Below are 27,742 nucleotides of genomic sequence, written 5' to 3' on the forward strand. Positions count from 1 at the left end.
TGGGGTCACACAGAGTCTAACATGACTGAGTGACTAACACTTTCACTTTCACATCTGATGTTTAGAATAAGTATGGCAGTTCAACTATGCTAGAAACTTCTTTGCAATAAAGTGAGAAAAGTTTATATTTTTTCACTACACTTGTCTTAAAATATCAGGGATCAAAGAATATCTTTTAAACTGTACACACATTGGCCTTCCCTTACTAAGTAAAGGAGGTAGACAGATAAAGCCATGAAATTACCATCTTGTCTCATTTCTTAAAATCCCATCACCCTTCTCTACTCTGGTTGTTTTCAAACTTTAGCTGTATCAGAATCATCTTGTTGAAGGAAAATTGCTGACCTCACACCCAACGTTTCAGATTTAGTAAATATGAGATGGGACCTGAGGATTAATATTTTAATCAAACTCTGATGGCTGCTTGTCTGATAACACACTTCAAGAATCACTGCTTCACTCCACCTAGTTTATGTGTATTTTCATTTAAGCAGTTATACATAATTAGGTAAAATTAATCATTAATGTAGTTGTCAACATATGTTTCTTTTTGAGGCTATTTTTCCATTTAATAAATTGAGAAAAAAACGACCTGGATTTATATTCATATCCACACTCCCCCATTGTTTAAAAACACAGTGTGCTTCAACCTGTTCAAACAGTTATTATGAGATCCCAATTCCATGTGATTTTAACCTGTATTTCTCATGTTAATATGAGGCCATTTCTTTCCTTTAAAATATATCTCTAAATGGGAAATAATAGTGCTTTTGCTTTATAACAATTATTTTTATGTATTTAATGATTTACATTGAATAGATAATTGAGTATCTCCTCAAAATTTCATCCATGAACAAACACTGATTGCAGGTCTTGACGGAAGAGAACAAAATGGTGAGTTGTGAAATACAGCCTGCCAGGGTGCTGTGGGATCTATTAAATCACCTTGGTTTTTCTTCTACAGCCTGAATTACCAGCTCATTTATTTGTTCTTCCTTCAACTTCTCAGAGATTTCACCTGTTAAATTGCTCTCCCTTTGATCCTACTCAGCTTTTCACAATCTAATTGAAATGTGGAACCAAAAAATGGACTCACAGAGAGTGAAATATTTTTTGAGTTTATACATTCACTAAAACAGTTGAAAGTGTGTGTGTGTGTGTGTAGCTTCTCAACTCTTATGAGGGCAGTGAATTTTTTTCTGATATAACTCATCCTCAAAAGTACTCCTGATTTATTTTTAGATCAAGTCATTAAGAATTTAATATTATTTAATGGTCTATCAAATCTGGAATTGTTGGAAAACAAAATCAAATCCTTGTAGACATGACAAAAGTCTTACAAGGAGAGTACTGAAATTTACTGGCAGTAAATTTCATGATAAATATAGTGCCATAGGCATTTATGCAATGGCACCCCACTCCAGTACTCTTGCCTGGAATATTCCATGGATGGAGGAGCCTGGTAGGCTGCAGTCCATGGGGTCTCTAAGAGTCGGACATGACTGAGTGACTTCACTTTCACTTTTCAGTTCATGCATTGGAGAAGGTAATGACAACCCACTCCAGTGTTCTTACCTGGAGAATCCCAGGGACAGGTGAGCCTGGTGGGTTGCTATTTGTTAAATTATGAAACTCACAGGACAATCTCTGAAGTCAGTTGTGATTATTATCAATATGTACAGTGTTTGGAGTTTACTTAAAAAGCATCATTCTTAATGAACTGCTTTTAGAACTCAAGTTAACCTTGTGTTCTGTAAAATGCTGAAATACAAGGCTTCTAGGCACTGAAGATCACAAAGAACTTGCTGTGGGGTTATTTGAATGAAAGCTTTTATTCTTAAGTTCAAAACTATGAATATGTAAATAGAGTACATTTCCTTTGCAAGACTCCTAGAAATTAGAGTTGCCAGGAACATTAGAATTTATTCTGCAGTATCTGAAAAGGTAACCTCCAGGCCATGAAAATCTTCAGAAGTAGCATTGCTTACCCACATTTTTTACCCATTTACAAATGGGGTTCTCTCCTACCAGAATTTTAAGAACTTTATTACTGAAATTTTTTTTAATATTTATTTTGCATTATAAATCACAAATAAAAGTAAATCAGTGTAATCCCATTATAAAGTTAACAAAATTATTTATCCTAGAGTTATTTTACAATTAACATAATAATTTATTTTTAAAAAGAAGTGAATATTTGCTATGCACTATAGCAAAAATGAAATATTCTGCCAAGGCTAAGTCACTTCAGTCGTGTCCGACTCTGTGCAACCCCATAGACGCCAGCCCACCAGGCTCCCCTGTCCCTGGGATTCTCCAGGCAAGAACACTGGAGTGGGTTGCTATTTCCTTCTCCCATGCATGAAAGTGAAAAGTGAAAGTGAAGTCGCTCAGTCATGTCCAACCTCAGTGACCCCATGGACTGCAGCCTTCCAGGGTCCTCCATCCATGGGATTTTCCAGGCAAGAAAGAGAAGCACTAGTCAATGCAAATAATCTATTAACAATCTTTTACACATTACCAATCATCTAACTGGCTTCTCCTCTTTTTTGAATATGTTTTGTGTTATCCAGCTTAACAGAAAGAGGAAAGAAAGGGGGAAAAAACTTCTCTTTGCGTTTGCTGTAGTAAACCAGTACAAATAATTACCAAAAGTGTGGTTTTTAGCTCTAATCTTACATATCACAAATTTGATTTTGCTCTTGGCTCTGAGGTTTTATTCCACTTTGATGAAAGAATACTCCTCTGCACCCAGGACAAAGCTCATAGTGTGCATTTATGATCAAAATAGCAGGCTCATACAGTATTTATTTATGTCTGATATGTTACTTTACATTTAAAAATAGTTAGCAACTATTTGCAATAGAATGACATGTTGAAAATGAATAACTTTAACTGGACTAACATTTATTTTTTGTTCCAATTCTGATAGCTTATGGTGAACAATGTAGGAATAGTGATCTCTGAAGAAGATTTAGCTTCGGGACCAGGAACCAGGCTTGATCACTTAAGAAATTTTGTGTAGCAGAGTCTCATTAAAGTGAAAGAGGACAGAGAATGCTTTCTTACATAGACATCAGAAGGGGGATGGAGAGTGCCCCCACTGGCTAGTTTTATCAAGGCCTTATATACTTCTCCAGACCCACTCCACAAGATTTTAGAACTAACAATAGAAAGGTCTTACCAGACTCTCTCCCACAACAAACCTCTTAAGATAACAAGATTATTCAGATGCTTCTTGTTAAAGAGAAACCTGTCCTTGAGCAAGATACATTGTTATATTGACTAAGACAAAGCAAAGTAGAAAAAAATGTTTGTCATTTTCTCCTCGAGAGCCCCAGACAACTTTCTCCTCCTTGGGGACCTGGACTTCGTATCAACCTACCTAAGAATTGACCTTCAATTCCTGGCCATTTTAGAGATTTGAACACAATGATATAAAAGAATCATTTTTTATAAAGTAAGTAGACTTCCTTCATGCCAAGAAAGTAGTATATTTCAATAACATAAAGGCTTACATAATTTTTTTCTTTGCATTAACTATAGATTTTTAAGAGTTTTGTCTTACACTTTTGGTTTAGGTTGTATTATCTACTTTGTAGGAGACAGTAGAAAAATACAGTAAATATTTCAAAAGATTACAAAAGGAGTGAGTATAAATATGTCTCAACCCCAGTTTCCCAGATTTTCTTCTCAGCAATAGCTATATTTTCAACTTCTTATGGCCCATTTAGAAATAACTTATGCAAATTAAGTAAGTATTAAAAAAATTTCAAGTGGATCTCCTGTCATACCAAGTAAAGGAAGTATATTTTAATAGCATATAGATTTCCATAATTACTTGTTCTCTCTAAACATGGGTTTTGACTCTTTGCTTAATTTGAAGTGTATTCCACAATATATTTTTAAAATCTACTTTCTTATATATTAATAAAAATTTTAAGATATTTATTGTAATAAATAAGTATATTCTAAAATATTTAAATGTTTCCCAGCATCAGGGTCTTTTCAAGTAAGTCAATTCTTCGCATTAGATGGCCAAAGTATTGGAGTCTCAGCTTCAGCATAGTAATCTATTTTCCTATTTCTTAAACATTTAGTGAGTTAGGATTTGGAGGAGGGGTTGAGAATAAAAATATCAACTGTCACTTTGTCCTAAACCTTGGAAAAATAGTGTTAATTAAATTCTGTTTCATAAAAGCATACATAATTCTGATATTAAGTAATGATGAATTAAATATATCACCTATGGAATTTTCAGTTAATTTACTATCTTTACCTGTGTGCTGTGCTTAGTTTTTCAGTCATGTCCAACTCTTTGTGACCTCATGAAATATAGCCTGTGTAGATACTGTTAAGGCACTGCACTCAGTATGCCAATAAATTTGGAAAACTCAGTGTGTCCACAGGACTGGAAAAGGTCCGTTTTCATTCTAATCCCAAAGAAGGGCAATGCCAGAAAATATTCAAACTACCATACAATTCTGCTGATTTCACAAGCTAGCAAGGTAATGCTCAAAATCATTCAAGCTAGGCTTCACCAGTATATGACCCGAGAATTTCTAGATGTGTAATCTGGACTTCAAAAAGGCATAGGAACCAGAAATCAAATTGCCAACATCCACTGGATCATAGAAAAAGCAAGAGAACTCCAGAAAAACAGCTGCTTCATTGCCTATACTAAAGCATTTGACTGTGTGTAGCACAAAACCCTGTGGCAAATTCTTAAAAACATGAGAATAGCAGAGCACTTTATCTACCTCATGTGAAACCTTATGAAGGTCAAGAAGCAACAGTTAGAACAGTTAGGACATGGAACAATGGGCTGGTTCAAAATTGGGAAAGGAGAACATGAAGACTATATACTGTCACCCTACTTATTTAACTTCTATGCAGAGTGCATCATGGGAAATGACAGGCTGGATGAAGCACAAGCTGGAATCAAGATTGCCAGGAGAAATATAAAAAATCTCAGATATGCAGATGACACCAATCTAATGGCATAAAGTGAAGAGAAACTACAGCCTCTTGATGAAGGTGAGTAAAAAAACTTGCTTAAAGTTCAGCATTCAAAAAACTAAGATCATGTCATCAGGTCCTGTCTCTTCATGGTGGGGAAAAAAATGGAAATAGTGGCAGACTTTATTTTCTTGGGTTCCAAAATGACTGTGAATGCTGACTGAAGCTATGAAATTAGAAGCTGCTTACTCCTTGGAAGAATAGCTCTGACAAACCTAGACAGTGTATTAAAAAGCAAGGAGAGTTAAACCAGTAAATCCTAAATGAAATCAACTCTGAATGTTCATTGGAAGGACTGATGCTAAAGCTGAAATTCCAATACTTTGGCCACCTGATGGGAAGAGCTGACTCATTGGAAAAGACCCTGATGCTAGGAAAGGTTGAAGGCAGGAGGAGAAGGGGATGACAGAGGATGAGATGATTGGATGGCATCACCAACTCAAAGGACATGAATTGGATCAAACTCCAGGAGATGTTGAAGGACACGGAAGCCTGGCATGCAGTAATTCATGGGGTCCCAAAGATTTAGACAAGACTCAGCAACTGAACAATGACAACAACATCTATCTATCTATCTATCTATCTATCTATCTATACCTGAAGGAATCTCAAATACAGGCATTTCAGTTGAGTAGAAGTGAGTTGCTTGTACTGCCTTCACTATGTCTTATTATCAACATCCTACTCATTGTGGTTCTCATGTTTCTCTTTAAACTCATGTTCTGATTGTATTCCTCTTCCTGACATTGATACCCACTCTCATAGATTTCTTGAATTTATGTCTAAGTGATATATGTGTATACATAAATATATAACCTACTATATGGAGGTTATTTATATAAAATTTAACATTTTGTCATTTCTGGTTCAATATATTTTAGAACAAATTTTCCCAAATATAGTTTATTCTTTCTTTAGAGTTGCTAAAAAATTAATTGTATCTATATAACATGTTTTACTTTTACATTCCATTACTGACGGCACACTAAGATATATTCAATGCATTTCTATCATAAGCAATGTGTAACCAAAGCGTCCTGTGTGGAGTGTACATTCATTGGTCTAACTGTGACCTCACCTACAGATGTCACTTAAAGTCTCTATTCCATATTAAGATAAAAGTAAGTAAATACATTCTTCCTATTTTCTGCTTTCAGTTCAGTTCAGTCGCTCAGTCGTGTCCAACTCTTTGCGACCCCATGAATCGCAGCACGCCAGGCCTCCCTGTCCATCACCAACTCCTGGAGTTCACTCAGACTCACGTCCATTGAGTCAGTGGTGCCATCCAGCCATCTCATCCTCTGTCGTCCCCTTCTCCTCCTGCCCCCAATCCCTCCCAGCATCAGAGTCTTTTCCAATGGGTCAACTCTTTGCATGAGGTGGCCAAAGTACTGGAGTTTCAGCTTTAGCATCATTCCTTCCAAAGAAATGCCAGGGCTGATCTCCTTTAGAATGGACTGGTTGGATCTCCTTGCAGTCCAAGGGCCTCTCAAGAGTCTTCTCCAACATCACAGTTCAAAAGCATCAATTCTTCGGTGCCAGCCTTCTTCACAGTCCAACTCTCACATCCATACAGGGGAAGCAAATGAAGCTTAGTACAGGAATTGTAGGGAGTTAACACCCAGGAATTAGCCTCAACATATGAACTGAATAAATGAATAGACTCTAACCTGCAGAGGCCAACTCTGAAGTATACTATCAACGTTTCCTCAGTTGGACACCAATGCATTTCAGTTCTATTCATCCACAAATATAGGTGGCTCCATAAAACACACTTGATATTTTTTCTTCCTTCTCCATCACTGACATAGTAATTAGTCATGTAGTTAGGAAATCTAGTGGGATTTTAGTGATCAAGATGGAAGCAGAGACTCAAATGTGCCTGTATGTTTTTTTCTTTAACTCTTATGCTCCTAAGATACACCCGGAAAGAACACGCCTCAAGGCAGCAGTGGTTTTTGAGCTTGAGCTCCAGAATGATATCATGTGGAATTAACATAACCCCAACTAGAACTCAGACACCAAGTCCAGTCAAACTCAGTCTAGATCAAAAAAGTCCCTACAGATATGTGAACAAAAATAAATGTTTAGTGTGCCTGTAAGATTTTTGAGGTAGTTTTTACCAAGAAAATTTAGTAACATAATTAATTTTGCTAATGAAAAACCATGCCAAAAAGAAAGAAATGGAAGAAGAAAAAATGGTGTGTGAGGAGGCTTTACAAACAGCTGAGAAGAGAAGCAAAAAGCAAGAGATAAAGGGAAAGATAAACCCAACTAATGCAGGGTTCCAGACCATAGAAGGAGCAATAAGAAGGCCTTCTTAAATGAACAATGCAAAGACATAGAGGAAAATAACAGAATGGGAAAGACTAGAGATCTCTTCAAGAAAAGTGGAGGTACAATGGGAATATTTCTTGCAAGGATGGGCATGATAAAGGACAGAAGTGGCAAGAACCTAATAGAAGCAGAAGAGATTAAGAAGAGTTGGCAAGAATACACAGAAGAACTATACAAAAGAGCTTCATGACCCAGATAACCAAGATGGTGTGATCATTCACCTAGAGTCAGACATCCTGGAGTGTGAAGTCAAGTGGGCCTTAGGAAGCATCACAAAGAACAAAGCTAGTGGAGGTGATAGAATTTCAGCTGAGCTATTTGAAATCCTAAATAAAGATGATGCTGTTAATGTGATGCACTCAATATGCCAGCAAATTTGGAGACTCAGCAGTCGCCACAGGACTGGAAAAGTTCAGGTTTTATTCCAGTCCCAAAAGGGTAATGTCAATGAATGTTCAAACTACATTACAATTGTACAATTGGGCTCATTTCACATGCTAGTAAGGTTATGCTCAAAATCCTTCAAGCTAGGCTTCAGCAGTAGTGGACAAAGAACTTCCAGATGTAAAGGTGGGTTTAGAAAAGGCAGAGGAGCAGAGATCAAATTGCCAACATTTGTTGGATAATAAAAAAGGGAATTCCAGAAAAAAACATCTACTTCTACTTCATTGACTACACAAAAAACTTTCACTGTGTGGATGACAACAAATTATGGAAAATTTTTAAGGAGATGGGAATATCAGACCACCTTATCTGTCTCCTGAGAAACCTGTTTTGGTCAAGAAGGAACAGTTATAATTGGACATGAAACAAATTTGGTTCAAAATTGGGAAAGGAATAACAAGATTGTAAATTGACACTCTGCTTATTTAACATATGCAGAGTGCATCATGAGAAATGTTGAGCTAGATGACTCACAGGCTGGAATAAAGATTGCAAGGAGAAATATCAACAACCTCAGATATGTATATGACACCACTTTAAGGGCACAAAGTGAAGAGGAATTAAAGAGATTCTTGATGAGGGTGAAACAGGAGACTTGCAACTCAACATTTAAAAAACTAAGATCATGGCATCATGGCCCATCACTTCATGTCCAATAGAAAGGGGAAAAGTGGGAGCAGTAGCAGATTTTCCTTTCTTGGGCTTCAAACTCACTGCAGATGGTGACTGCAGCTATGAAATTCAAGATGCTTGCTCCTTAAAAGGAAAGCTATGACAAACCTAGACAGTGTATTAAAAACCAGAGACATCACTTTGTCAAAAAAAGGTCTGTATAGTCAAAGCTATGGCTTTTCCAGTAGTCATGTATGGATGTTAGAGTTGGATTCTAAAGAAGGCTAAGCACTGAAGAACTGATGCTTTCAAACTGTGGTGCTGGAGAAGACTCTTAAGAGTCCCTTGGGCAGCAAGGAGATCAAACCTGTCAATCCTAAAGGAAAGCAGTTCTGAATATTCATTGGAAGGACTGAAGGCTGAAGCTCCAGTACTTTGGTCACTTGATGCGAAGTGCCAACTCTTTGGAAAAGACCCTGATGCTGGGAAAGACTGAAGGCAGGAGAAGAGGGCAGCAGGGAATGAGATGGTTGAATGGTATCACTGACTAAATGGACATGAGTCTGAGCAATTTCCAGGATACTGTGAAGGACAGGGAAGCATGGTGAGCTGCAATTCATGAGGTCATAAAAAATCAGACACAATTTAGACACTTAACAACCACAAAAACAATTTTATATACCATAGATAATTGATATGCAATATTCATCAATTTGTTAGGGGTAAGGTAATATCTCTCTGAGACTTTAATTTGTACTAATATATCTCTGCCTACTCATAAGATTATATATCTTTCTATATATTGTTAGCTATTTGAATTTTCATTCATAAAATAATTATTCATTTTCTGATAGTTTTCATTTGGTCTTCTTTGAAGTAATTCATTTATGTATTATGTATTCTTTTGTGTTGTTGTTTTGTTTTCAATACTGCAATGATTGTTCCTGTTAATTTTGTCAATATATTTCAGTAATGAGATATTAATTTGATCTAGTTTATTTACATATATAAATATGCATAATATAGTATATACATGCTATGCCATGCTGCTACGCTGAGTCGCTTCAGTCGTGTCAGACTCTGTGCGACCCCATGGACAGCAGCCCACCAGGCTCCTCTGTCCAAGGGATTCTCTAGGCAAGGACACTGGAGTGGGCTGCCATTGTCTTCTCCGTATGTACATATATAATTATATTCTGTGTATATATATATACACAAATATATATATATATTAAATTTTATATATATATATAATTTAATTTGGGATTTTGAGGATCTTGTTGAGTATCTTTCTCGATCTTTTAGTAAAAGTATTCCTATATATTTTTTCTATTGATTTTATTGTTTTAATTTCATAGTCAAAGTAATATGGACTTTTGTTTCATGTGATTGGAGATAGACTGCTAATTTTACTTTTCTTTATCAATTCTTTTCCATTGCTATGTGATATCACAGACATAGATATATCAAAGTTCCAAAATACTTCTTTTTCTGGGCTCTTTGTTATGTCCAAAAGTCTCACTGTCTCTGTGCCAACACTATATAAAGTTTTATTGCTCCAGCTTTGCAGCATAAATATCTTAAATATCAGGTGGAGCAGGCTTCATTCCCTCAACCCCACCCTATGGTATATTTTTTACAAAATAGTTTTTATTGATCCATGGGCACTTATACACCCCACTCCAGTACTCTTGCCTGGAAAATCCCATGGACGGAGGAGCCTGGTAGGCTGCAGTTCATGGGGTCGCGAGGAGTCGGACACGACTGAACGACTTCACTTTCACTTTTCACTTTTATGCACTGGAGAAGGAAATGGCAACCCACTCCAGTGTTCTTGCCTGGAGAATCCCAGGGATGGGGCAGCCTGGTGGGCTGCCGTCTATGGGGTCGCACAGAGTCGGACACGACTGAAGCGACTTAGCAGCAGCAGCAGCAGGGCACTTATAATTGCTTATTTATTTAGAAGTATTTTTTCAGAATCCTTCAAAAATTCTACTTGTTTAGTAAGTGGTATTTCATTGAGTTTTATAATAATTGGGGGAAATACGTATCCCTACATTATTAGTCTCAGTTCCAATATAGCATTTTCACTTTATTTAAATTTTTAGAAGTAAGTCTAAATGAAGTTTAAAAATGTCAGCCAAGTCTCTGTGGACTCCCTATTCTACCCCTAGATCCATTATACATGTTCTTTCCACTAGGAAGAGCTACCCATCATACTTTGTCCAGCTAATTTCCATTCTTCATATAGGGATCATCATAAATACATATTTACTCAGGGTTACCATTTCTTTAAAGCTAACTATATAAAATGCCCATCTTCATATTCAATAAGTATTTGTTGTTATTGTTGTTTAGCTTCCAAGTCATGTCTGACTCTTTTGCAACCCCATGGACTGTAGCCCACCAGGCTCCTCTGTCCATGGAATTTTCCAGGCAAGAATACTGGAGTGGGTTGTCATTTCCTTCTCTATCAATAAAGTATAATTTATTAAAATACTGCTCTCATGGCACTTGGTACCCCCAAAGGTCATCATTCTTGACAAAGTAATGTAGACAATACTAGTAAACACTACTTGATACAGTTTCAGGAGTTAATTCATATCTTTTTTACCCTCAAATGCTCTCAACAAAGACATGAAGATTGAAATATTGAAGTTAGTAAAATGCAGTCTCAAGAAAAACATAGTAATATGCTGATTGCTTACCTGCCAGACAGTTGACACATAGATCTAAATAATTATACAATAATATAATAATTATACATATATTTTACATAATTATATAATACATAAATGTGTTATATATAGTGGCAAAATTATAAAGTGCTCATTTCCCAGGTATTACTCTAGGAGTTTTAAATATATTAATACAATCATTATGGTAATTCTATGAACTATTATTATCATACCCAGTTTATAAAAACTGAGAAAGAAAATGGAAATTAAGTAAATTATTCAGGTCACACTGCTGAAAAGTGGTGAAGCTAATATTTATATCTTACAGTGTGGCTTGAAGTCTATACTTTTAAGCATTTTGCATTTTTGTCTTTCACTGTAAGTTTCCTATTATTTAATATTCACCATAACCTGGCAGAGTAAATAAAACATTGAATTTTATAAATGAGGAATCTCAGAATTCATGTTCAAAAGGGCACATACATTTCTGAAGTACTTAGACCTGTCAAACTATATACGAGCAGTTATTAGGTAAATGAGAAGTCAATATTATATTATACTATTAGAATATGGTAATAAAGCACAGAAATTTTATTAATTTCTATATGTTTTCAAAATACCATTGTTCATACTAATATATGCTTTTCCTTGTTTGACTACCAAGATCCCCAATGATAATTTCAATTCATGTGATTTTAAAAAGAATGTTAACAATGAAAACATGAAATTTCAAAACCTCTTTTTAGCAAGTTTTCTCAATCTGTGCTTACTCCCACTATTATTATAGGATTACAAAGGAAGTATTGAAAGGGGTAACTAATTTAATAATTGAATATTAGATTCCCTAGATATTGTCTAAATATTAAAAATCCTAAAAGATTATAAAATGTAAAATTTTAAAGTGTCCTGAGCACAAAACTGACTTTCTTAATCACTCAGAGAAAGCCGTCTAAATCCAAAGTCTTTAGCTCATGTCTGTTCTAAAGTATGGAAATTTAGGGTAAAACAATAGCATTAAGAATTGCATAAAAAATTTAATAAATTGTTAGGTTTTTCCAGCAAGGATTTGCTTTGAGGTAAAGATATGTAAGGTCTTACATATTGCCACAAAATAATTATTAAAACATTCTTTGAAGTTCAGATGTTTGTAATTCCAGAAACTATACTTTGATATGATATAAAACAACTTAAGTCATTTTAAGAACCTGCTGTAAAGTCTAAGATTGCAAAGAGTTCTCAATTTTAAATATATTTTTTTATTCATAGACAAAAAAGTACAACTTTTCAACTTTTCTATCTCTTTTATAGTCATTCTAACTCTTAATGCAGAAAAGCACATGGGATATCAATGGCAGTAAAGAACACAACAGCCTAATCTTAGTTTACTAAGTGATATCAGAAGATAAAGCAACAGCTAAGAGACTAACATCATATTCATGTTAACAAGAAAAAGTAGTAAACAATCTTTATCTTAAAAAGAGGATTTCCTATGAAATATGAGTTATATCTTTACTATTCTCGACTGAATATTTGTATTCTCAACAGAAATTCATTTTATTCCTGAATGTAATCTTTACATTTTATTTTTGCCACATGTTTTACTATAAAAGTTTCCAAACATGCATGAAACTTAAAATAATCACTCAGTATATATACCATATACCCATCACCTCTTAAATAATGGTTAGATTTTGTTATGTTTCCTTTATGATCCACCTATCATTCTTCAAATTATGATATATATATTATATATAATTCTTCAATCATCATTTCTTGATGTATTTCACATACTTTATTTCCATGTACTTTAGAATGCATACATAAAATTGTAATGTTTCTGGGAGAAAAATTTACTTGCAGTGATATGCACAAAAATTAAATGCATTGAAGTAGAACTTTAAGGCATCTTAGTCTTTCTTGTTTTCTGTCTGCTCTGAGTTTTGTATCCTCCTCTTACACCAGATGTCCCTGTTTCACTATAATTCATATATTCTAAATGACAGAAATCACAGAGAATCCTGTTGTTTCCCCAGCCCTTAGCCAATATGATGCTTATTCTTATCGGGATACTAATATGTCATTTAGGTTTGTATTAGGCTGTTCTCTGTCACATTCTTACAAGAATATTGAACCAAAACAGCCAGCCATCAGCATTAGTCAGAACAGAGGAAAATAGATACAACACAAAAATGCCAAAGCATAATATAATTAATCCCTAAATGAAAGGTCATTTATAATTTGGGTAAACAAAGTGACATTGCTAAAATTAATAACTGGGACTTCATACAGAGGATCTATTTTCCTGACAAAAGGTAGCCTATCTCTGCTTGAGTTGTATTAAAATGTGCTATTAAAGACAACTTTGTTAGCCTAAAGTCATGGAACATTGCTAATGTGAAATGTTGCCCTAGGTTTACAAATGATAACACTTGACTTTAACAGGCTACCCTATAAAATCAATTACCTCTGCTCTAAATAAAATTTTAGTGGCTTTATAAATAATTTAAACTAATGGATATATAGTACCTGAATATTTCCAGCGACCTCAAGAATGATTTTGTCTTTGAAGTCTTATGTCTTCATTAAAAGGCATTTTTCATAGAGTTAAAAAATGTTAAAACAGTGTCTAAAATTTAAATACCTACAAAACATGCCACTTCTTTCATTATCTAGATAGTCCTATATTCAGACAATGTTAACAGAAGTTAGAGCCAAACCACCCATCACAATTCTTTCTGTGCTTAGGGGAGCTCACAATAAACATAAAAAATATCTCTATCACACCATATGGAAAAAATATGTTCTAAGATATCAGAATGACTCAAACTCTTAATGAATATGAAACACCATTAGGTGAAACTGTAGTTTGCTTATGTGTATAGTATGAGCTGAATAATAATGTAAGTATGATGATCCAACTCTTATATGTTATCAACAGTTAAAAGATGCCAAGAAGTTAGATAAGGGACATTTACAAATAAAGTACTAAACTTAACAGTTTATCAGTTAATTTCAAAAGGGGATATTCCCAGCATTTAGAAGTTAAATATTTGGTATTTTATGAATTCTAATTCTCCATAACCAATTTTCTTTGCAATCTTTTACTTTTCAGTTGTATCAAAATGAGAGCAGTTTAGAAACATGAATTGAATAGTCTAGACCATGAGGCTGAGCTCCAGTGTTCAGTTTTACATGTTCATGGTAGTCAGCCCAGAATTTTAAGTATGCAGTCTCTTTCACCATTGTAATCTACTGAATGTAATAAACTTTAAAATTCATTATTTTACTCCTGCTGTGAAGCTCCCACATTTCAAAACTATTGAAGTCAAACAATCTTCATCTTGTCTAATAATACCAAAATGTATGAAACAAAATGGTGCCAAATAAAGTAATACAAAGAGAAGAAGTGAAGTGTTAGTTACTCAGTTGTGTCAAATAGAAGAGGATGACAATTGTTCATAACACTGTTGAGTTTAGTCACTAAGTCATGTCTGCCTTTGTGACACTATGGACAATAGCCTGCCAGGCTCCTCTGTCCATGGCATTTCCTAAGCAAGAAAACTGGAGTGGGTTGCCATTTCCTTCTCCAGGGGATCTTCCCGACCCAGAGATCGAAACTTGTGTCTCCTGGTTGGCAGGCAGATTCTTTACCACTGAACCACTGAGGAAGCCCAGTTGTTCATATACCCATAGTTTTATTCCAATTTGGAACAATAGTGTATTCAAAAGTAGGCTACAATAAAAACTTCTTTTTCAGTTACTGGTATTTTTCCTAAAATAATAAATTGAATATCCACTAATAAATAACTGAAATGTGTTCTACCAGCAAAGGTTAACTATTATCTGAAACAAAGTAATAGTTTTTTTTTTTTTTTAATTTTTCTTCTACTTTACTATGTTTATTCAGCAATGCTCTTCTAGGCAATGTGGCATTTCACTTTCAGTGAACAGCAGGAAGAGTTGTAGGAGGCAAAGCTCTATATGTTAATAGAAACTTTAAAATAGGCCCCAAATAAAAGTGCTGCTCATTCATCCTTCATGACTTTATCCTGAAAATGGTCTCTTTTTTTAGTCTGCAAATGGATTTTGTAGTAAAGGCCAAGGCAAACTACCCTGCTTCAGAAGTTGATTTATTCATGAACCAAACCTAAGATATGGTCCTTCTTAGTTCAGCCCAGAAAGGAAAATTCACCTCTGGATGGAAGTGGCCTTTGCCTAAGAGCCTGGTATTCAGACAGTGATCTGACCCTAAATGTTATCCCCATTGTGTTATCTCTTTTCTGATAAAAACTGTTCGTGATTTTAGTTTCTCTTTTTGGGGCATTTGTGGTTGATAAATAATTATGTTATACTACTCTTGGAAATACTTGTAAGCCAAAAGGTAAATTATAATGCTGTTTTGACTTGCACATGCCAGGTGTAAGGAAATGTCATAATAATTAGGTTTGTGGCTGAATCACACTGACTCCATTTTACAGCTTAATCTTAGGCCTGCAGGACTATACCCCTCCCTTTTCTGAGGGATGACTGAGCTTTAGACTATTTACAAGCAATGCCTCCAAGCCAGATAAGTTTCCAATCAACTTTTATTCTTGCCTTCGTCTGATCTATGAAAACAGAAAGAATGCCTTTTATTGATGAAGATGGTTAAGTCATGAGATCCCCAGGTTCCATTTAGTAGCAGTATACTTCTCTTTGGGCTTCCCTGGCAGCTCATGTGGTAAAGAATCCACTTATCAATGCTGGAGACTCAGGAGATACAGGTTAAAACCTGGGTCAAGAAGATTCCCTAGAGGATGAAATGACAACCCACTCCAGGATTCTTGTCTGAGGAATTCCATGGACAGAGGAGCCTGGTGGGCTACAGTCCAGGGGGTCACAAAGAGTCAGGTACACACACTTCTCCCCAGTAGTCAGATTCTGTTTTTAGCTTTGGCATCTCCACCTTCCCCAGTACTCCTTTTGACATGTGGGAATACAGCTGCAAATGCCTCTGGATCCTTGTCTGCCCAACCCTGCCTGTAAGTAAGCTACCCACAACAAACTTCGTAACTGTGTTTTATGGAGCTACCTGCTTTATTTTTTGGTTTAAAATAATTTCTCAGTTCAAAGGATATTATTAAATATCTCCTCATTATTCAATGTCTTCCAACATTAGTCAAACGGCTCTGAAACCAACTGAATAGGTCTATATCCTGGATCCATTAGGCAGCAAGTTAGCCAAAAGCAATGAGAGGTGGCTCCATAGGCCAAACGTCCAATGGCTGCCTAATCAAACAAAGTTATTTACCAACCCCACCCCAAATACAGTACTCCTTAAGTACTCCAAAATGGTCAGGGGACTGGAAAAATCTCCCACTGGCTGACTGGTGGGACGTTCCCTACTCTGACACATGTGCACAGCTCACGTTATCATTTACTTAGGTAACCTCTGGCAGCCATTGGGCTCATTAAATGTTCATACACATTCCACGTATACATACATCTAATTATAACAGATTGAATTATGGGAAGTACACACACATTAGGGCCTTTTGTCATATAACCTGCAGCTGTCAGTCAAGACCATCAATCAACAATCTCTTGGATTATGCAAATAACCTTGCCTTAAAAACTCCGGAGCCATTGCCTTCCTTGCTCTGTCCCACCTCTCCTTTGAGGTGTTCCCTCTGTTCTCTTTTTCCTTATCTTCAATAAACTCTCTGAGGCAAGACTTCAGATTCTTCTCTGCATCTTTACCAAGAACCGAGGCCCACAGGAGTAAATGTCTCCAGACTCCTCCACTAGTAGATCTATTTTTTGCCATCAGGTAATATTTTTTTTTTTCATCAGGTAATATTAAACAATGTCTGTATTTTTACATCTGTAAAAAAAAAATTACAATTGTAGGACTTATCTCACAGAGCCATTGTGAGAGGTAAATAAAATTTGTGTTTCAAATACTTAGGAGAGAGTTAGGTCCATAGCATGTACTAGCTCTTTAAGGGAAAAATTGCACATGAGCTTTGTTCTTTAGATCTTAATATAATGGACATGACCGCATGTAATTTTACATCTCTCTTATCCTTTCTTCTAAACTTGCGAGAGAATGTGTTTCTTTTGGGGGCTCTTAGTGGATGATTTTCTTTAAACGAGGCCTCGAGTTCAGAAGAGGATCTATAGCTCTTCTAGGTCCTAGATTCCTGAAACACCCCCCATGCTAAGGCTTCAGGAATAAATATAAGAGGCCCATGTATGGATTTGCGTATTAATGAGGTTGACAAACATATTTATTCATTTAAAATCAGTCATTCAGCCCTTCATCCTCCAGGAGCTTTTATTCTAAGGAGAGCCAGGGACAAAGCAAATATTAGAAAATAATATGACCTTGCTATTAATACAATGAAAGTCTTTGCTGGTATTGAAACACATCACAAAGTCCCCAACTAAATCATAGGCAGTCACGGAGAGGGGAGGTGCTAGAGCATGAACAGCTGTTATCTAAGGGGAATGTGAAGAAAAGAGAAGATAGTAGGCAGAGGAACAGCATATTCAAAGACAAATGGTTTAGTATAACTAGAAAATTAAGTGCAAGACTGAAAATAATTGATGAGGATACTATATGAAGAGAGACAGCTACTGATATTTCGTTACAGAGATGGACAAGAGAGGCTGTTAGCATGTGATCTAGCATGAAGGGGAGAATCTGGTATGAACAGTCAAGATTACATATTTTGATATAAAAACAAGAGTTGCCAAAGTTGTTTTGCTTTGTTTTGAGCACTCACTCTGGAAAATCGATAAAACAGGATAAAACTAGGAACTAACTCAGAAACTTAAAAGTTAAGCATCTAAATAGAGAGTCTACCCAACAAAATGCCTCACCATGAGTACTGACTACCAAAAAAAAAAGAGAGAGAGAGAAATACTCAAGCTGTATTATTGAATGTAGTAGAAAAACAGTATAAAATTGTAAGAAGGATAAGCATGGGTCAGATTTTTGTGGCCAAGCTAATAAGCTAGACAACATCCTTAAAGCAGTTTGAAACAGTTCAGGCTTTTAAACAAAGTTTGAGTCATTCGCCTTAAAAAAAAAAAAGTGTCTGAAAGCAATATGCAAAACTTACAGGAGGTATCAAGGCCAGTTGTTTTTTTTTTTTTTTTTTTTTTGATCATGATTCTGGTGAGAAATGATTAGAGACTGAGCTAAACTACAAAGCATTGATGCATTTTTAGAGCTAGTAAAGGAATTAACTATGTTATAGTAGGACGTTTACACTATTTGAACTCAGTGTCTCCCTCTGCCCTAAACTGGATACATGATCACCGACACTGATATTCATGTGTGCACTTTTATTTTCTAATATCTATTTTTAAAGAAATAAGAAATTTGACTGATCCTTAAGTCAAAAGAAAAGATGATTATAGAGGATAACATGATTTAAATGTCCTTAAATATGACTCATTGAGAGCTGACTCATTGGAAAAGACCCTGATACTGGGGAAAATTGAAGATAAAAGGAGAATGGGGTTCATAAGATGGGATGGTTATATAGCATCACTGACTCAATGGACATGAATTTGAGCAAGCTCTGGGAAATAGTGAAGGACAGGGGAGCCTGGCGTTTTGCAGTCCATGGGGTGCAAAGAGTCAGACATGACTTAGAGACTGAACATCAATAACGAATACTGAACTGTATTCATGACCAGAATCTTCTAATGCTCACACATTAATGATTTCAGATGTAACTTCTTTGAAGTCCAGGTGAATAAGAATGGAGTGAGAGCCCCTCTGTGTGTGCACCTCCAGCCCAGACCAATCCTGGAAGGCTGATGATTGTATAAAGGGTCTACAATAGGTTTAATGAGCACTGAGTGAGTGAGTGAAGTCTCTCAGTCGTGTCCAACTCTTTGCAACCCCGTGGACTATAGGCCACCAGGCTCCTCCATCCATGGGATTTCCCAGACAAGAATACTGGAGAGGTTTGCCATTTCCTTCTCCAGGGGATCTTCCCAGCCCAGGATTCAAACCTGGGTCTCTCACAGTGCGGGCAGACGCTTAAACCTCTGAGCCACCAGGGAAGCCCTTAATGAGCACTAAATATCAACAAATGGAATTGCAAAGAGAGGAAGAAGACTGATTCCTCCTGGTAGCTGCAGTATACAGATTGTTAATTAAAATTAAAATATTTCTTAACAAAGGAATAAACACATAAAGATATAAAATCAACACAAAGACTGATTATAATACAAAAGTAGTTCCTTCCTTTCTATTTCTACCCCTTCAATCCCGCCTTCAAGAGAATATCACCATTCACTTCTTCAGAAGTTTCATTAAGCATTAATTTTATGTTTCTAACAATATGCTAATATTGTTATTTAATGATTTATTAATTTTAAAAATATTATATGTGCTTCTTTATGGAGGATTAACGTTTGCTTATTTAATTTCCTACTTCCTCCCCAGACTCCTAATTTATTTATCTTGATGAATGAATCACCAATGTTTACATTTTTTTGCATTAAAAAAAAATAATGTTCACTTCAGAGCCAAAAAACGTACTGCAATTACATTTTCTTATATGTGCTACTTTTCACATTCTATAAAAAAAAAATCAACTTGTTTTTCTTAGATTATTTGCCATCAGAAAGCCATAATTGTATAAGTGCTCACTCATATCGTGTATTCCATTGCCCCCGCCCCCTTTATATTTATTTTCATGAAAAAGCAATAATGGTCACTGGTTAGAAGCATAAATCATGCCTGAAAAAAACAAAAACAAAAACACTATATTTAAGTACTCTATCTCCCAACTGGAAACAAAACCTAGTCTTCAATAGACCATTAATAGTAGAATTCCATGCATCAAGCTCATACAGAGCTTGCATTTTTGCTGCTGTGCCCACATTGATCAAGCACTAGGTAGATGGGAAATGAGATTTATCAGCATTTACAAAATGTAATCTTGATAGATTCTTATTCAGAGCCTCCTATTAAGCAGATGTCCTTTGTTAAGTAGTCACCTATAACACAGATATTTGTGTATTTCAGCCCATCCTAAAATACCCATCTATAAACTTCTTCCCCAGATATCTTTGGAATCACTGTTCCAGTTCTATTCTTTCCACATTTCTACTTATCAGCCTCAAACATTAGCAACATTAGTCTCAACTTTTTTTTTTTTTTAATCCTTGACCTTATTTAGCCAAGAAGCATTTCTTAAATAAAATACCATTACCACTTTTAATCCTATACCTCACTGAACACAGCACTGTATGGAAAGAAGTCACCAATAAAGAATCTAGAACTATTTGTAGTGCCACTTGACACTCCTTCTAGAGATTTTAAAGAAACTGTTACGCTATTGAGAAGGCAAGTAATGAAATTGGGTATTAGTTCTATGAGCTAATAATATGGCTCCAACTCCAAGGTGAAGAACCACAGCTTGTACTTAGGCTTGAGACCAACTTAAAACTTCAAAGAAGAAGAAAGATCAAGGTGAGCAAGTCTTGGATTAAAGATGCTTCCATAGAAAATTTTCAAATCATGCCTAAATATCAAGCTATTTAATTTAACGTTTATCATCTGCTCTGAGTCACCATAAAAAATTAATTATTTACAGGATTTGGTAAAGGTAATGACTGTAGCCAATAAAAGGAGCATTGAGAACAGAGAAGTTCATATGGAAAATAGGTTTAAAGGATTCATGTACAATTTTCATATAAAATATAATTCTCAAAAACAAGTGAGTTTAATTTTAAAAATTAATGAGTTAAATTTTAAAATGTTGGCTGGGTTTATATTGCAAGTTGCTTGAAAGAGAGTGTTGAATCTAAACTTTATGTTTTGAATTCATAGACTAAAACACAAAATAAGAAGTTTGATTTATGTAAAGTTTTCACTGGTTATTAATTATTTAAAGAAATAAAAGACAATATTAGAGTGAAGCTCAGCAGAAAAAAAAAAAAATGCAGGTAATCTTCAATATTGAGAATAAACAAAGAGACATTTTACTACTTGGTCCAGAGTAAATACTGGAACAAGTAACCACCGTCAAGCTAAACTGAGATGCTGTCTGTATTCAGAGTCCAACCTGATAAGGTCAGAGGCCAGATGGTTTACCCAGGAAAAAAGACAATGTTATAAAAATTAGGCCATCAGGGTCTTTGATTGTTTTATTGAGCTACACTGAGATGAAGTGAGGGAAAAGTGTTTTTCTCAGTAAGCCTTGGCCTCTGGAATCTCATTTGTTGTTTGGTAAAAATGGCTTAACACAGTTACATGCTGAGCTGCTAGTAAATTCAGCAAATGAAGACTTCTGTCTCAGTGAGGCCTTGCCACCACTTTTGAAAAACAACTGTCCCAAAGCTAACAAGGGACTTTGGCAATATAATAAATAGAAAGGGCCAGATTTTACGATACTGAGCGTCTCTTCAATTTCCTTCCAGAATGTTTTTATACAATTACATTATTCTTACAGTTGGTCCCTAATGGATGAAAGAAGATGCCTCAAAGAGTGTTTACCTTTTAATAAGACAGATGAAAGAAAGTCCCTTTGGGCTGAAAAGTATCCACCCATAGCCAGGCCATCTTTTTGATTTTGGTGTTCTTGAGTTTCCCATGGGCCATTATTAGGACCATCAGTGAATGTTTTCAGTATTATAGGGATGAACACAGATTAAAAGAGATCTACTTTGTAGACACAACCGAGAAGCTGTAAGAACTTTCTGTGAAGAAATACTGCCTAATAATTTCTCCCTGCCCAGTTTATAATAGGAAATTCAACCTAGCTTGGGAAAAGATCATGGAAATGAAAATATTTTAAAGGCAACCTGAATTGTAGAAAGCCTAAGGTCCCAGTTGATAACAAGAGATATTCAGAATGCTGTCACAAATGCTCCTGTAGATGGAGAATGCATCATATTGACTTGACATAATTAGCCTGACTCATCCAGAGCCAGACTGTTGTTTATTAACTCACAGCAGTTTGTAGCCCCTGAGATTCATAAAGGTGTATCTCAGGGAAACATTAAATGCCCTCAACCCCTGAGTCAACCCTTATTTACATAGATAACCAGGTATTTAAAAAAATATTCACTCATATATTAGTTTGTTACTATTTTGAGATATAATCAGATCATATATGTAGATTTCCAATAAGTTTGAAATGCCACACTATCACCTTATGTGTGCCTTGCTCTTTGTAAAATTTTTATTGTTTTTATGTCTGGCATTTTCACAAATTTAAAGTTAGACTATCTTATTGTTTCACTAGCTGCAGATACAGAAAAATCAGGATGTGTAAAGTATAGAAACAATGTCAGCTAAACTAAGCATAGGCCAACATGAGGCCCAGAACCTGCAAGACACTGGCCCTTGGTACCAGTAAGTAGACACTGATAAAAAAGAATGGTGAGCTAAATTAAAAAGTGGACTTTGAAATGGGAGGAGATGTTGTGTAAAAACAAGATTCTACAAACCTTGGCAGGAATGATACTCAGAATATGATGGGACTACATACACACACACGAACACACACAGAGGCATAAAGGTAAGTGTATGAGGAAATGTATGTATGAATTAATTTGATTGTGGTAATCATTTATATATATGCATATATATATATATATACACACACACAGTTGACTCTTGAACAACTCAGGGTTTGGAGCAGACTCTGCGCAGTTGAAAATCTATGTGTAATTTTACAGTCAGACTACCATATCTACAGTTTCACATCATCAGATTCAATCAGTACTGGTTCTATGGGCTGTGTATGCATTTATTTTAAAAGATCCTCCTGTAAGTGGACCCACACATTTTAAAACTGGGTTGTTCAACAGTCAACTGTATGTCAAACCATCTTAAATACATACAGTTTTTATTTGTCAAAGATACCTCAGTAAACTTGGAGAAAAAATATATGATGAGATCAAATGATCAGAACAGGCACTATCAGCATCGGTGCTACACGTAGTGCTGAAGCAGAGTCCTGCGGGGAAGGGCAAGGGTGGTACTGGGTCTCACAGGACTCAAGGAAGTGCCTGCATTCAGGAAAGAGATTTTCCAACATTTAAAAACTGTTAAAGCCACACCAGTTAAATGGCCACTATGTCAGCCCCATCCTGAGCTGGCTCTCTTAGGCTGAGGTTGTACACACATACTCAGCACTACCATGTAACTGTGAGTGTCTCAGTGCCAAAGGACTAAGGCATTCAAGGATATGCCTGGGAGTCAACCCCCCATCACACCTCTGAGGCATTTAGACTTCCGTTTCTCTCACCCCTCCATACTGAAACAGTCACCAGATCATAATCATCTGTTTACCTTCTAGATGATAGATAAATCTGTTCACCTATTTGCCGGGGTCCAGCCCCGGCTGATCTAGGGTATTCAAAGCGGGGACGGCGTCGGCGAGGGTAAGGATACAATAGCTTCAATTAGATATTAATTAAAGATATAAAGAGTAATAGAATGAGGATAGCTCAGTAGGAAAATTCAGTGGAGAAAAGAGGCTGAGTAGCTTGGTTTACGCGGGGGACCAATGAAACTTCAAGACAAGAAGTTTGCACCACTTACGTAGGCCGCAGGCGTCCTTCCGTTCTCCCAAGGAGAGGAGACACTGAGGCCTCCCCGGTCGGATCTTAGAAGCCCAGGCATAATTAGCAAGCATGGTGGGTTCCGCGCTCCAGATGGAGACTCAGCCAGAATTTGAAAGAGAGAGCGACATGGGGAGACCAAGTTTTGGTGAACAAGGCCCGCACTTTATTTTCCAAAGTAGTTTTTATACCTAAAGTTGTGCATAGAGGATAATGGGGGAAGGGGTGGAGTCATGCAAGAACAGCAGTTCCTGGTCCTAATCGAAGCCACGCTTTTCAAACTTATCATATGCAAAAGTTCAGGTGAATTACATCATCTTCTGGCCAGGAGGCCTGTTAACATTTTAAGAAACTTCTCTTTCTCTAAAGGTGATTATTCCAAAGTCAGGCACCAGCCTCCAAAAAAGCATTGGACAAAGCTGCATTCCTATAGGGCAAAGGTGAGGTGGGCTCAATCAAGAAAAGAATTAACTCAAGGGTCCAACGTTACAAACATTGAGGCTACTACTTACATTTCTATACACCCATTATATCAATCAATACACTGCCAAGGACACAGTAGGTACGGAGTATGGAGACTTAGCAGCAAACATTGGCCCAACAAGTGAAAAACCCTTCACCAATACAATTTCTAATCAATCTTTTAACTACTCAAAGGAATCTGTGTTTAGGCAGTTTAGAACATCTCCTGCCTCTCACAGTTGGGAGGCTCTGAACAATCACATGTGGCCGGAAAAACCTATTCAGGCAGGCTAGAGGATTTCCAAAGGAGTTTGTAGGTTAAACACTGTCACACCCAGGAATTATTAACTGGAGCTGTAAGCTAACTCTTTTTTCAGAGAGAGGTAGTGGGGGACAGCCCCCCATAAAGTCAGAGGCGTAGGTGAAAGCACAAAGCAGAAAGTAGGCAGACTCTGGTTTGGGGGTAGATGCTCGAGAATTTCCAGGGGGACTCCTGAGGCTCGATCCCGCCTTTGCGTATGCCGAGCCTCCTTCCTCATGACCTTTGTCATGGGCGGAATTCCTCATGCTGGCTCCCGGCAGTGATAGAATTCCAGTTGAGCTATTCCAGATCCTGAAAGATGATGCTGTGGAAAGTGCTGCACTCAATATGCAATATGCACTCAATATGCAATATGCCGGCTCCCGGCACCTATTTTGCCTTAGTCATCTCTCTACAACTGATCTGACAGAAGCCTTTATCCTATCAAAACTTTGCATTACTAATATAGTTGACTAATTGTTTTTCCCTCAGATGCTTATTTTTTTCTCCACTTTCCAAAGGAATATTTATTTAACAAACCTTTTCTAGCACAATGAGCCCAAAAGAGGCTTATAATTTAATGAAAGGTTTAATTCAAGAACTGCACCATTTCAGTGGAATGTCAAACTTGATATACTAGCATGGCAAATGTTTTTCTTTGATTGAAGGCCCAGCTCCTCTGTTTTACAGTTTTAAGAAAGACTGTATTGGCACCATGCAATGTAATGTGGTTAGAAAAATACACTTGAAGATGCTTTAGCAAAATATAATTACTACCTAAGTAAACCTCAGTTTTTGTGTTGAAAAATACTGAAGCTGAAAATTCCAAAAACAAATTCTAATTTCTACATGCAATGAGTTTTACTAATAATCATAATTATATAAGCCAGGTTCCTGAGTACTTTTTTATATTCAAGACACCAATCTATGCATTTTATATGAATTTTTTCATTCAATTTTTGCAAAAACCCTTTGAAGTAGGTATTATTATTGATATATTGTTTTAGCAATAAGGAAATGAGAGACTAATTCATTTACCCAAATTCAAATTCTAGGAAATGGTGTGGTCAGATTTGAAAATCAGGCATGTGGAACACATTGTCTTTTCTAAATGTTTAAAATATATTTGTCCCTTTCTTAAAATTGTTTTAGTTAAGTTGATAACTAAGATTAATTCCATTGTGCAAACACATTCTACTTAAAATGTTAGTATCTTCCTTTTGCTCTTTTTGTTCCTTCAAGTATGTAGCTTTCACTGACAACAACTATATATATATATATATATATATATATATATATATATATATATATAATCTCTCCTTGGTTACCTATGCAGTTACTTCTGAAAGGCAATGGTATCTTTCTGTAAAATATCCACCAGTCCTGTCATCTCCAAGCTGCCCAAATCTAACCTGTGAACTGCTGTAGGACAAATCTGATTACATTAACTGGTTTAGTTGTAAGAGGCCCTTCTTGACATCTTAGAAAATCTAGTCAGCTACCACTGGAGGCCTGTCCTGACCTCACAGAGTTAGATTTGTATGCTGGTTGGAAGCAAAGCCTACACTTGGTCAAACCAATCTCTGCACTGTTCTAAAACCACCTCTATTTTACTAGTGCATTTCTGCTTCCTATAATAATTTTCTCATTTCTGTTTACTGCAATAATTCCATTTTATCAGATCTTACATTTTCTATTGTGTCTTCACAATCCACTCAGAGTAACCTCTTCAAATCTTTTTCTGCAATTCAATACTATTCATATTTTTGATACCTATTTTTAATCACAAAGAATTATGCAAATACATTGTCCTTGATTAACATGTGATTTTTTGTTCTGTTCCTCCAGATTAAAAAATATATACATATTAACTATCTTAGCTATCCCTTCATGATTTAATTTGAATCTTTATAAGAATGTGACTTCTTAAATGTCTGTTTTTCAAATATGAAAATATTTGCTTTATCTTTTAGACCATTATTGTTTTCAACTCTGTCCTTCCTTCATCATGTAGATAAATACTTTCTTAAGCACTTTTGAAAGGATTTGTTCCAGATGACTAAAAAACCTGCCTACCGATATAGGAGACAGGTGCGGGTTTGCTCCCTGGGTTAGGAAGATCCCCTGAAGGACGGCATGGCAACCCACTCTAGTATTCTTGCCTGGAGAATCCCATTGACAGAGGAGTCCAGTGAGCTACAGTCTATAAGGTCGCAAATAGTCAGACATGATTGAAGAGACTCAACACACACACAAGAATAATAGGTGAAGTGGTATCAATAAGCATGGACCAAGTTCTTAGAATAATTGGTAGCAATCTGTGCTGGAACTTTATGCTTCATATGGTGGATCCAAGTGGAGAAATGGCACTAAAAAGAGACAGTCAAGGTAGAATAAAGCTTTATATACTACAGTATATTTGATAGGTTTTTTATTTTATCTGTTCACAAAATGATGACACAATTCTTTTTTTTTTCAGTACTTTACTAAGTGTCATATTTCTATAAGTTTGTCTTATAAAAGCATACCTGTTTTACCCACATACAGGTCAATCCTCTTGAGCATGTCAATAATAATAGAGAATTTTAGTGCTCAATATTATTGATGATCAGACAGAGCACTGAAGACAATCTTTCTTTAGTGAAGAAAATGAAAGGAATCAAAACCAGTTGATATTTTTTGCACAATGATGAAATTTCCTTTCTTTACATAATTGTTTACCTTTGTTCTCTGGTTTCCTTGGCTACTGTTAAAACCAGAATCATTGGGCAGATAATTGTCAGTGTTGGCAAACACTCAATCATATATTTTGAACTCTCATTTTTATCCCTGTTTTATAAGGATGATGGAAGACATAATTCAAAAGAAAAGAAAAAAGATTTTTATACCTAAAAGAGATTGTCTTTTAAATCAGTCATTAGTCTTTCCTACAGTAATTTTTTCTCAATTACTCCTATTATGTTTGTTCAAAACTGTTCAAAGTTAGTAACAGGAATTACCTATATCAAGCACTACAACAAGGTCACTTTCTGTTCCAGATGAATAATTTCAGAAATATTCAGGCGCATTCTTTCCTGTGTCTTCTAATGTTTTGGCAAGTGGACCATAAAAAATTGGATGTCCTTTTTGGTCTATTAGTTACATCTCTCCTACATTCCCTACGTGCACTTTCCAGGTTTTCTTTTTTCCTCCCTAGAGGAAACTTGGTTGTCTGAGTTAGGCTTTAGTTAAGAATAAATATTCATATTAAAATAAATGTATCTCTTGTATGATACTTATCAAATGATAAGATTCTCTGAAACATGGTAAA

At 35.9% G+C, this 27,742-nt stretch overlaps 1 long non-coding RNA gene across 2 annotated transcripts in view; it reads right to left on the minus strand.

Annotated features, from left to right (window-relative positions):
• LOC129644767 (uncharacterized) overlaps positions 1-23,834 on the minus strand; it is a 64,522-nt gene extending 40,688 nt beyond the window's left edge. For both annotated transcript variants that reach the window (XR_008710973.1, XR_008710974.1), the window contains exons 1-2: positions 23,650-23,834; positions 22,969-23,114 (exon numbers count right to left, since the gene is read on the minus strand). This is a non-coding gene — a long non-coding RNA (uncharacterized LOC129644767). The remainder of the gene's footprint in view (positions 1-22,968; positions 23,115-23,649) is intronic.
• Positions 23,835-27,742: the final 3,908 nt, after the last annotated feature.

The sequence above is a fragment of the Bubalus kerabau genome, chromosome 2 (genome assembly GCF_029407905.1).
Source record: "Bubalus kerabau isolate K-KA32 ecotype Philippines breed swamp buffalo chromosome 2, PCC_UOA_SB_1v2, whole genome shotgun sequence".
NCBI lineage: Eukaryota > Metazoa > Chordata > Mammalia > Artiodactyla > Bovidae > Bubalus > Bubalus kerabau.